This window comes from Hippoglossus hippoglossus, chromosome 15 (genome assembly GCF_009819705.1).
Source record: "Hippoglossus hippoglossus isolate fHipHip1 chromosome 15, fHipHip1.pri, whole genome shotgun sequence".
Classification (NCBI taxonomy): domain Eukaryota; kingdom Metazoa; phylum Chordata; class Actinopteri; order Pleuronectiformes; family Pleuronectidae; genus Hippoglossus; species Hippoglossus hippoglossus.
Window position 1 is genome coordinate 21515012 of NC_047165.1, and position 12843 is coordinate 21527854.

The following is a 12843-nucleotide window of genomic DNA, read 5'->3' on the forward strand; positions in this document are numbered from 1 at the left end:
GCTGTATTAGATGGCTTAGTGTGGGCTTTTTCAAAAAGACACCTGCAGAGTTATTCTCACGTTTAGTCTCCAGTCAAACTAAAGCAAACAACAACAAAAAAGCTTGAATGTCACATTTCCCACAATGCATGATGATAGTACTTTTCCGTTAGATCATCCGTGTCTGATAAAGCCCACATGTCTTAAGCACCATGCCCCCAGTTTTCACCACGAGCGGAACTCCGTCATCCCAATGCCCAAGTCTAGATAACCCTGATGACATCATGGCTTGTGACGCTTAAAAGAGAAACAATTTCAACTTGTGACCTCGTATCACAGGTCACATACAGCTGAGTTACAGATAACCACAGCATAGTGTGATCTTTTCAGTTTGAACCCTCAGGATAGTTTTAAAGGCCTGAAGACGGAGCACTGCCTAGTTTTTCACAATAAAAGCACAAATTAGAGAAAAGTCCGAAATTTGATTTGTGTAGCATAAAGGTGAGTTCCTTCTTTCTTCCTTGCCCTACCCCTTTTGTCTAAATATCGTCTTGAGACTTCACCAGATCAGGTTCAATTGCAACAGAAACCATATCTGTTGACTGAATAATGCTAAAACTATTGTTTGTCTTGTTTGACTTGTCACTGCTATTAAATATTTTCAATATGGACATATATACATTATCCAGAGTTTTTAGGGGTAGGTAGGAGAAACTCCAGAGAATGTCCGCAGCAACCGACTGAAAGCAGCTATAGTAATAACTGTAGATATTGGTACAGCAGTGATGATAGTAGCAGCAGCTGTCATTGTAAAAGTTGAGGTACTATTATCTGTTGTAGCCTAGTAGTAGGTGTTTGTACTGTGTAGTAATAGTAGTTAAAGATTCAGTGTGTAATATGGAGGTGAAAGGGATCGTTGGCAAGAATTTAATATAAACTAATCCTGGTGATGTTTCATGTGTGTGTTTCATCTAAATTATACACATTTTTATTTTATTTACCCTAGAATGGGTCCTTTCTATTTAAATACTTTATATTTACTTAGTGAGTGGGTCCTCTACTGAAGCCACCATGTTTTTTACAGTCGTCCAAACTGGACAAACTAAACACCTTTTGAGATTTTATGACAACTGAAGACTGCGACAGGTTCTCTTTCATGTTTGGAAGGGGAGGGTGAGGTGAGGGGTATTCAGCTGCAACATGCAACTTCACCACTAGATGTCCCTAAATCATACACACTGAGCCTTTAAGGTGGTGGTTAATGTTGCAGTAACAGAAAGTAGTAGAGATAGATTATTATATTATTATTATACAATACAAACTTCTAGCTTTGTGTTACTGCATTTATTAAATGCCTCATAGAGTCAATAACATACTTTTACTCTGGTTTGTGTGATGTACTAACCACTAACTCTGTCTGGTGAATTTATAGACCTTAGTGATACAAGAATACAGTGTGAGGTGTCACAGCGAGTATAAATGGAACATGATGGTCGACAAACTAATTCTGGTGCAAGTCGCAAAACCAGAGAGTTGCCACCCAAAGGTGCAACAAGGCGATGGATGGGAGCAACATGTAGCTTCATGCACCGAGGTGGGGTGGAGGGAGATGAGCCCAGTAAACTCACCATGAGTCAGGTTCACACTGATAGTGACACGCACACACACAACTTGATACATGCTCAGAGGAACGCTAACAAAGAGAACATCACAACAACAGAATTAAGCACTTACTGGTTTCAGAGTGGCTTTGTAGCATCACATGTTGTTGGTATGTTCACATACATGCTGATGACTGTGTTGCATTTTGTAAGGCACGCTCGGAAACAATCGTTATTTGGTTTTAATGCGTAAACTGGTGACCTTTTTCCATCAGATATTTCTGTTTCAGCTAAAACATGAGAAAAACTGTAATACATGCAGAGAATGGAAGTAAAACACAGAAAAAGAGAGACAAAGACAAAGCAGAGGAGGAGGAATACGAGTCAAGCAACGGTAAGAATGAAAAGAAGAGAAGGAACAGGCAGATTTTACAGAGAGAGGGAAATAAAAGGAGAGCCAGGGAGAAATAAATAAAGATAGATAGAGGGAGGGAGGCAGAGAGGGAGGGAGAGCTAGAGATGTTGTGGGTGCAGCTCTCCAGTTGGTGTTGCTATGGCCCTGCCCTCCCTGCTCACTGAGCCATTTCCTGTTTTTGACCTGAAATCTTTATTTAGAGCCATCCCTCCTCTGCTGCTCGGCATTCGTGAGTCAACTCAGAGGCCGGAGAGATGAACGCAGCACTAAAATCAGATCTCCATTCACCACAGAAGCTACGTATACGCATGCACGCACAGAGCTACCGTTCCCCAGACTGTAACCCGCCTCTGAGCAGAGGACTCCCGCTGACGTCTCATGTCTGATATTTTGAGAATCCCTGTTGCAAAGAATCAAATTCCTGTGTTTTATTGTAGGAGCAGCAGTTTCTAAGCTCTGCTGTCTCCTCTGCTTAGTCAGTTTAACCTTTCAAAAAAACACTCATACATGTCATATAGTCCAGTGATGGAAGTTTTTGTGTCTTACAACTTTCAGCCAATGATGACTTAAAGACTGGTCACAACAGTATTTGAATAGTAAATTCAGTAGAAGTAATATATCCTACAGAGCCACCGAAGAGTAACGGCGAGTTTTGTTTGAGGATTACTTTTCCGTTCTTTTGCAGTAATTTCCCATTCCCATCATGCAACATTATTATTTCATTATAACTGTGCAGTTATCTGTATCTGTGCAGTTGTCCTGAGTACAGTGTCTGGTTCAGTATCCTCCAAATCACTCTACTGTGTTCTTCTTACAGGCTGGGCCAGGTTCGGAAAAAAGTTTTGCAATGATATTCAGGTTTGGGTAAGTCTCGTTGGCTATAATAGGGGAAAACATGCGATAGCCATTTGTGTCAGGGGACAGGGTAAAACAAACTCAGTGCAGCTTACATTAATGGTCTGGTTGATCATTTGGGTTTTTTTGTTTTTCAAAAAAATATATATTTTAAAATCCATTTCAGGTTCTGATAGCCATCAATAAATATAGAGTCATTTTCTAACAGTTGTCAGTCAGTGCACACTCACGTGTTTTGGGAGCGTAGGTACAGCGAGAGGGATGATGGCAGGGTGTGTGATGTATGTGTTTATCAAAGTGGAGCCTGCTCTGGCTAGTTTTTCCAGGATTACCAACCGTAGCTTTAACTGCATCGGGTCAGGTTCAGACACAACACAGAGAATGCCTTTCATATTCAGGTCAGGCTTGGTTAGTTTTCTCTCAGGCTCAGACGGTAGTAAAATATTGGGACCCAAAAGTAATCTTCAAAAAGTAACTCTTGCCGTGACCCTTTTGGGTTCAGTAGGATTCAGTTGGAGGGATCAGAATTAACTTCCTAGCAACAGCGTGGCTCCATTAATGTTGGAGAACAATAACACATTCGGAATATTTTGCAAAGATGCATGGATGAGGTTTTTTTGTGTCACCTTCTGTTGTGATCAGGATTTTACAGCTGACAGTTTAAGTGCACAGCGAATGTCTTGACAAGAGGACAAACTGAAAGATTCAGTCCCAGAAACTGAATCTTGTAAAGGCTGGACTTTAATAGATGGAACTATTTGTGACAGCAGGTTGATCAAAGAGGCAGCCTGTCTGGGGAAGAAGAAAAATAACGGGGAGACTTGCATTGTGTCTGTGAGTGTATCAGTGCACAACTGGGTGAGTGTGCAGCAGGGGGCATCGGGGGCACAAACGGCCCAAGATGCCCATTTTCTGCCCCGGGATGCTCCGCTGGTGTTTTTGTCTGCATGTGTGCAGACTCTGCTGGGTTTTGTTTGGGTTTACTGGACACCACCCCGCCATCTGCTGCAGGGCAGGACTGACATTACTGATCAGCACCAACAGTCCACAGACCCATTTCTGTCTGTGACCACCTACTATCTCTGTGTCAATGAGAAGTTTTCAGTGCATGTCAGGAAACCGGGAATCACAGGCAGACACTGAAGATCTTTAAGATATTCGAAAATTAAAAGCATGACACTGTAAAAATAAGTAAGAGCATGAGAATAACGTGAACATTACCTCCACTTTGCACTTTCAAAACGTTTCAATTAATGTGTAATTAACTTAAGAGAGAGGGGAGATATAATATTACAGAATGTGTGTGTGTGTGTGCGCGCATGTACGTGTATGGGTGTACGTGTGTATGTGTATGTGTATGTGTATGTGTGTGCGTGTGTGTGCGTGTGTGTGCGTGTGTGTGCGTGTGTGTGTGTGTGTGTGTTTGTGTGTGTGTGGGCGGAGCAAAGTCGACGACGCCACTTCTCGGGGCAGCTGCTCGGTTTCAGCTTCTCCTGCTACGTTCAGGTGCCCCTCGGAAATTCACCTCTCCATAACAAAATGGTTCCCGTCCTGACCATCATTTTGCAGTCATTACTATTGGAGGATAACTGACGAATTGAGCAAATGGGTTGTCAGATATGTATCCGTATGAATTAATTAACTGTAGATTAAACGTTATCTGGAAAATGTTCTTTCAAGTCATAAGGGGAGAGACGACTGTAGCCTCCAATCTTTAGAGTTTCTCAGAGATTGAGAATTGAAATATAAGCATAAAGAAATAAAATAGTTAGTTACAAAGTAGTAAACGCATCCCAACATGTTTTTGTTTATTTAAGTACAATATTTCACCAGGCTATAGCCTGTTTAATACATATAGTTATGTCAAGCAAAAATCTGTGAAGTGTTAAGGACTGGTTTTCAAAGCAGAAGTGCAAAAAAACTGGAGTGGCCACCGATTTTTAACACTATAAAGTGGAGTCATTGTTTCCCACAATGCATCGTGAATAGTTGTGTATTACCGATGATCACTAACCAATAGCAATACATACCATCATGCATTGCGCTTGCAGTGGAGAGATGACAGGGGAGAGGGCAGCAGGGACAGCCTGACCTGTCATACAAATTCAAATACGAGCAGAGAACAGCATCACAACACAAACTGTGGCAATGAAGTTTATTTCTGCATTTAGATATGTTCAATCAATAAATATTGAAACTATGTGTAAAATCAACTTTTAATGCATTGTGGGATTTTACACCAGTAGGCATTTTTGTTTTATGTTATAATCCTGCAACAATGATGTAATTACTGTAACAGAGAAAATGCACAGTGTAGTGTCCGAAAGTGTTGATGAGCTCACTATATAGTCCACTACATAGAAGTCCCTACATAGTGAAGTCTGGGTTAAGGCTAATACATGCTTCTGCATTGAAGCTACGCTGTAGGTATGCACGTTGCCTCTGCACGGGGCATAGCATTCATAGTTGTGTGTAGGTGTGTGTGAGTCGCGCAGCAATCACACCGCTGAAACGCTAGTGGTGGTAGAGTTTCTATGCTGGTGTTGAGTGTCTTTTTGAGTGTCTGTTTATTTACAACTTCTCTGCATCTCTGTTTACTTCGGAACAATGACGAGTGGCTCGTTTTGGAGTTGGAGCCGATAGATGTTGAAGAGCAATTTCTATTTCTTAAAGAACTGAAACGAAGAAAAGAAAGACGTCGCATGTGTTCGCTCCATCAACTCAATTAAATAATGGTGGCGAGTCTGTCGGACCAAGGGGACCGATCACCGCTCTTGTGGTCTGCGTGGCCTTGACGCGTCGTTCCATTTTCAGGGAGGATGCACGTACGGCGTAGATATGCGTAGGGTACACGTCTACGCGTAGGCTACGGCGTAGCTTTGACGCAGAAGCATGAATGGGTGATTTCGGACACAGCCTCGGTCTCAATGACAAAGTTCTTCCTTCGTGACAACTGCACACGGGGGTGAATTTTCTTAAAACTCTCGCATTAAATTAGCTTTAAAATGATGCATTATAATTTTCTTGATATAATGAATACCATTATTTATAGATGTATAATTATTGCATAGTCTCTGATTGCGGGATGTACGGGCACGGGCAGCTCTTGTGGTGTCCGGCGGTCCGTGAAGGCAGCAGCGGTCCTGTGAGCAGCTTCCGCCTCCTGTCAGCGCCATTGTGTGTCAGAGTCTCCGGCAGCTCGGACGGTTCGTGTTCCTGCAGCTGACAGGACTTTAAATCGCCCTCCATGTTTCTCCCTCTCTCTCCGGCCCTCCTGCACACGGTAAGACGACGTTTCCACCTTTTCTTCAGGCAGAGACAGGCGACCAGAGGAGACGCGTCAAAGGACGGTGCCAGTGTTTGTAATGAATTATAGACGCGGCTCCTGGCTGCTGGTCTCCGTGCTGCTGGGCTGGAGCGGGGCTCCTGGCTCGGGGAAAGTTTTCCTGTTAAATGTTAAATATCTCTCGTCACTCGCGGTTCCTCCATTCACCCTGAATCCCGACCTGTGTCCCGCCCTGCCGAACACTCAGTCCGGCTTCACAGCGGAGGCAGCGGCCGCCACTTTCCACTTCACCGCCGCGGAGGAAAGTCTGTCCCATAAACTTTTTTTTAAAAAGCCCAAATACACCGAGAGTCCCGCTGAAACACTCGCAGCCTCCGGCCACACGCTGTTTCAGCCCAGCGGGTCGTCTTATCGACTTATAGCTGCAGCAGTGAAGCTCTTCTACCTTTAACAAGTGATTTCCAAATGACTTAAAAGGACCTAAATGTGTTGAAATCCTCCTCCATGCACTGAGAGTCAATGTGCGGCCAGATGTTGTGCTGGAGGCTGCACATCTGCAGACAGGGTCCTGTGTCAACAGCAGCACAGAGAAGAAGGACTTCACATTTGCATTAATGCCCATTTGCAAGGACACATAGTGTATTTAAAAAAGCTATAATAATAATTATGAATTTTCTTAAACATTAAGTAGATCCTGCAGCCTGCTGAAGGGTGTTATCGTGAAATGTGTGAAGTGACTTGCTCTCCAGTGTTTGGGACCATCTCAGCTATTGTAGTGAGTGGGGGGGGGGGGGGGCCCCTCTGTTTCATAACATGCACCACATACACAGCACTCCCCCCCCCCCCCCCCCCCCCCCCCCACTCTGTGCTGCCATCCACAAGCTGCTCGGAGGTCACCCCAGAGGTCCCGTCTGGACCAGCACCCACCGTACAGGAGCCAGGGCAGAGCACCCAAGCATAATAGACAGATGCAGAGTTACACAACTGGGCCTCCACCGGAGATCAGCAGATAACCACAGTGGGGAACCCCTCAGGTGTCAAGGAGACATTCAAAATGTTTAAATTTCACTGATTCGTTTAGAGTTTAGGAAAACATTTCCAACTAGAGACATAGCAATTAGTTTTACTACTCGATAGATAGATAGATAGATAGATAGATAGATAGATAGATAGATACTGCACTTAAGACTTGCAGAGGTAAAGTAAAAGGCAGTGCAAAAAGTCAATAGTAATATATAAACAAAATGGAAACAACATTCTGCCTTTAGTTTTAAGATGCAGCCCTTTTTATTATTCAAAAATATTCCCACCTCGCAGCTATTAGTTTCAGACTCAATAAATCAACATTGAGCTCGGAGGGAAATTGTAGATTTTGGACACACTACAACAAAATCATTTTTAACACACACACACACACACACACACACACACACACACACACACACACACACACACACACACACACACAGTATCTCTAGGTGTTGGTTTGTAGGCCCTGGTATGAAGATGTATTGGGAAGTATGGGAGAGGGGACAGCTGCAGGCTTATATGGTCAAGGCTTGAATTTACAGTGAAAAGCGAGTCTGTTGGCTGTGACAGGTTCCTATACAGTATACTGCATACCTTCAGTTTCTGAATACCTGGATGAAGCTCCTAGTGCAGCCGCATGGCTTCACCTACAGTAACCAGGCGTGTACTGCAATGATAAGGATTATACTTAAGTAATAAGGGTGCTGCCTGCAGTAAGAATGATGACACTTGCAGCACTGGAGCCGGTGCTGCCGTTCAAGATGGGCACCGTGGTAAAAGTCGGATGCTGCTGTTGGTACAGTACATGCTGCAGTAATAAGATGGGTATGACTGTGTACTCCAGATATATTGAGGATGTGGATTCCTGTAGCTCTGTCACTGGAAGTGTCAGGCTGGGTTTTCTAACTGAAGCGGCTCGGTGGAGAGAGTGGAAAACTCACCTGCATGTGGACACGTCTGCTGACCTAATTCTGCTCGCTTCTTCTGCATTTTATTTATAGATTTAAGTGTGTGTGTGTGTGTGTGTGTGTGTGTGTGTGTGTGTGTGTGTGTGTGTGTGTGTGTGTGTGTGTGTGTGTGTGTGTGTGTGTGAGAGAGAGAGAGACGTAGGACGCCCGTGTGTGTCATCCTGAGTTAAAGTGAAACGAGGTGTTTCCTTTTTTTGGGCTGTGCCTTTAAGTAACAGCACCTTTAATCCCAAAGAACAAGTCTTTAAAGTGCGAGCACCTGTCACCTCGCTCTGTTAGGATTGACTCATAGTGTTTGCTGAACTGGCTGTACAGAAATGTGGTGCTTGTTTGAGCAGACATTCCCAGTCGCCATGTTCCCTTAGCTAAATAACAGTTGCTGTTATAAATCCTAAATGAATGATCATATCATTTTTACATAATTTTTGTTTTGCTGTAGCTTGAGGTGCTAGTGAAAGTTAGTAGATTGTCCTGAGAGTTTTTTCTAGTTGTGTTAAAGAGGTTCGACTAAATATTTGTAACTACAAATGTAAGGGTTTACATGTCAGTTACTCTGTTTCTTCGTTCCTGACCTTTGCTCTCCATTACTCTCACACTGCTCATAATGAGAGTGTGATGAATCTCCTCCCGCGTCAACAAAATGAGGATTGCTCTTTAAAAATGAATTATGATTCATCAAACCTAAGGAACAAACACCTTCGGTTTTGTTTTACGTCTCTGAATCCACCCTGGGCTTGGTCTCTCACGCCAGAGTCCGGTTATTAATGAGATACTACGTGTTACGCAGTTGGAACTGTAGTGTTTTGTAACCAGTCCTGTTATTATGTAAGAGATCGTAGTGAATTGCCTGTCTGATAACCAACTGACTTTGTCATGTGAGCGTTTTTGATCACTACAAGGGAAAACACCCCCCCACACACACACACACACACACACACACACACACACACACACACACACACACACACACACACACACACACACACACACACACACACACACGCACACTCACACACACACATTTGTAGTTTTCACACACTTGTTTCCTGCCACATGATTGACTTGTTTATTTTGGTTTAGACACTCTACCATCTGTCTTCCTCTGTTGTTACATAATTTTTTTTAAATTTCTGCCATATCTAAATAAAAGTGTTTTAAAGATAAATTAAACCGTTTGGGTTCAAGCAGACAGCTAATTCCTGGGGTATATCACAACTTGTGCAGTTAAAACTAATAGTAATCTAAACTATTATGTAGCTCATATTCATTTTTAACTTTTTTTATTTTTAATTTAACTTTTAATTTAACTTTTAAACTTTGGCTGCAAAAGTGCTTGAAGCCACTTGAGAAAAATAACCCAACACGTTAATTGAACTCTATCCACCATCACCAGATCTCCTATCAGAATTTCCCTTTTTAAACCACATACATCACTTCTGATTTGTTTTATTGATACATCTTGAACAGTTGCACGGTGTCCTGTCCAGGTTTCAGGCTTTTGAGCACCACAGACACACACTGGGACGTGCAGCTGTTGGAAAAGGCACATACCCTGTATTTTCCTGCGCTTGCTAAAGAGCAAGATTTCTTCAGTGAAAAAACTACTGGTGAGGTGCTGATGGTGATTGTTGTTGATTAAATGTGGTTGTGGTACTTCTGATGCATAGTTGAAAGTTCTACAAATGTCATAAAATAGTTTTATTCTCAGTTTTAGTAGACAGAGCTGTAGTACGAACAGCAGTGGTAGAAACAGTAGAAGTGACTATCGTCATAGTGTTACTGTATCTTAAGTTGTTTGTGGAAGCGTAGCTGATATTTACTGTAGTGGATCTGATCAGGCAAACACTACAACTCATTTCTTCCTCTAGGTTTGTCTGGAATGTGTTTACTAGTTCTACATTATGTATGTATGTGTGAGACACACACACACACAAATACACATACACACAGAGTGACTGTGGCAATGTCGTCCTCATGTGCAGGGCTGGATGCATTACAGTGACGAGGAACAGTCAGTCAGTCGGAGGTCCAGTCATGACTATGAGCCGCGAGTCGCCCGCTGTGCGCCTTCGTGCACATGTGAGTGCTGAACTAAGCGTACGACACAGTGTTGGGTTCGCCTGCCTGCAGCAGTGCAGTGCGTAGTGTGTGTCCACACTTTGTGCATCCAGAGAACCTGAAATAGCCCGATGTAGAGGTGAGGGGGAGGGGTGGATGTGCAGCTCAGGCATGGAAACCAGCGTATCCGGTTACAGGATCATAATATCACTGCAGAGTCCATCCACTAGCACTGCACTATCACACACACACACACACACACACACACACACACACACACACACACACACACACACACACGCACACGCGCACGCACACACTAAAGGCAGCTCCTGGAGTAATATGCTCAGCCCACATGTCTGAAGTGTGGTTGCAGGCACAGTTGGCAGGTAAACGCACACATACATACATGCACACACACTGGAACTCTCCTCTAAATGATTGAAACATTCATGTTTGATATGTTTTACACATGTTGGTGATTCAATTAATACCTTTCAGTCCTTCACATCTGTTAAAAGTAACTACTTTTTCTTTACGTTCCATTTCTCTTTGCTCTAAATTATTATTTTACCATCAAGGCCCACATCCTATTGTCAATCATTTTCCTGTAGTCTTATCTACATAAGTTGACTTTTCAGTTTACGATGCTGTTTGATTGTATCTTGTCGTTATCAATTGTCGTTAATTCTCATCAGTTCTATGAGACAAATGAGACATGCTTTGTCGTTGTCGAGACATTTCTGATTATTTTTCACAAGAACCAACCACACTATGGCCTGTGGTTGGTTTCTGGTGTTTTTATTATCAGGATATTTGGTGGTGTTTTAGACTCTGGGCAAGTGTTTAGTTTGAGAAATTTTCCTCAAGATACTAAACTTTTTATTAAAGTAGAACCTTGTTCAGTTTGAGCTATCAGCCTCTGATATGATGCAGGTTGATATGATTCATTGATTGATTAAGTAATAGTTTCTATTGTACACACTGAATTGCCAACATTTGAAGGTAATGAAGATTGGGGAAAAAAGCTCTATTGTGAACTTCAATCTAAAAATATCAGTATTAGCACTGACCTTCAAAAACTGCAGGTTGGTTGGTTTCTGGTTATATTCATTTGCTTTTTCGTCTTGAAGGTCTCAATAGGCTTTTTCCAACATAAAGCTCATGGAAAACCTTTTGGAAAAAGGTAATTTTAAGACACTACTTTGTGAGATAGTTGACAGCAGCACGTTAAGTCACAGTGACCTTGAGTGATGACTTTGGCTCCATTTTGGAGCGCGGTCCTCCTTTGCTGCTCTGCGTTTTTTGCTTGACTCATTTATTATTCTTTCTTTGACTTCTTCTTCTCCTGGTGTGATCATCTCTAGACATGGCTCATATGGTGTAGGACGGCTCTGGGCCTGTGAACTTTGACAGTCAGTGGAAGGAGGTGGGAGGGTTAGAGCCTAAGACCTGAGTCAGGATGAAAAAGAAAAGATGGAAAGGAGAAATGTATGAGCGAAGAGGAGAAGAGGTGGAGGAGAAGGAAAGGGAAGAGGAGGATAATGAAGTGGAATGTAAGGGGTGGGGCACCTCTGGTATGTTAGCCCCGCTCCGTGTGTGTGTGTGTGTGTGTGTGTGTGTGTGTGTGTGTGTGTGTGTGTGTGTGTGTGTGTGTGTGTGTGTGTGTGTGTGTGTGTGTGTGTGTGTGTGTGTGTGTGTGTGTGTGTGTGTGTGTGTGATACTAAACACACTGCCATGAGTCAGTGAGTCAGACATGTGCAGCTGCTTCAGCTCTCAATCACACACCCGCAAACTGCTTTGAAAGTAACTCTGTTGCTCACTCTTTGATTCTCTCTGTTTCTCTCTCTCTCGTCATTTTCCTAGACGTGCCATACACTGCTGCAAAGAAACCTACAGATTATTTAAATTAACGTACATGTAAATTCATTTTTAATCCAGTTTTCTAGCACCAAAGAAGTGCTGAAAGTCTGGAGCCTCTTTAGTGCTTCTTCTATAGGTTTGAATCTTTGTAGCTCACATTTAGCACTGAGGGGTTTCTGCTCTGCACCTCCCAGAGCTCAGCTCTCAATAAGACAACACAGGCAAGGCTGCCATCTCTTCTTTGGTTATGAAAATGATGGAGAAAAAAACTATCAATAATTCAGGTAACTGGTGCCAGGATTCGCTCATTAAGACATGCACCCATGTCCCTTTTCTTCATGTGTGTCCAGCCTGAACTCACAGCTCTAAACAACAACATGAAATTGGCACAAACACCAAATATTCCCGAAAATATGCCTAAACATTTTTTTATTTTGATCCTAGGCTTTAAATTGTTGTTCTGCTTTGAGCTAAATACTCAAATGAAAACATCACAAAAGACATCTTGAATGAGCCACAGAAGCAGGAAGTGATGAAGTTGAAATATTTATGAAGAATGTGGAGGCCATGATCTACAGGCCGTGTAAAACAGTATGAAAACGTGTTTTAAAAGTACACGTCCTATGATATATGAACAAAGCCTCTATATTGTTTTGTATTTGCTTCATTCTTATTGCAGTTGAAGTATCCATCAATTGGTAATGTTAATATGTGTTGATTTGTGTGATGCAGTAAAGAAATCCTCTAATTAAACCAGGAACATGTATGTATGTTGCGTAATTAATAGGT

The 12843-nt window shown here is 42.5% G+C and overlaps 1 protein-coding gene across 4 annotated transcripts in view; it reads left to right on the forward strand.

Annotated features, from left to right (window-relative positions):
- Nucleotides 1–12843, forward strand: part of sertad2b (SERTA domain containing 2b) — a 39565-nt gene that overhangs the window by 20410 nt on the left and 6312 nt on the right. Inside the window, exon 1 of one of the 4 annotated variants that reach the window (XM_034608478.1) lies at nt 5839–6133. The exons of 2 other annotated variants lie outside the window; for them this stretch is intronic. The gene's annotated coding sequence lies outside the window, so the exon portion shown is untranslated. One more of the 4 variants, XM_034608481.1, reaches the window with a different exon arrangement.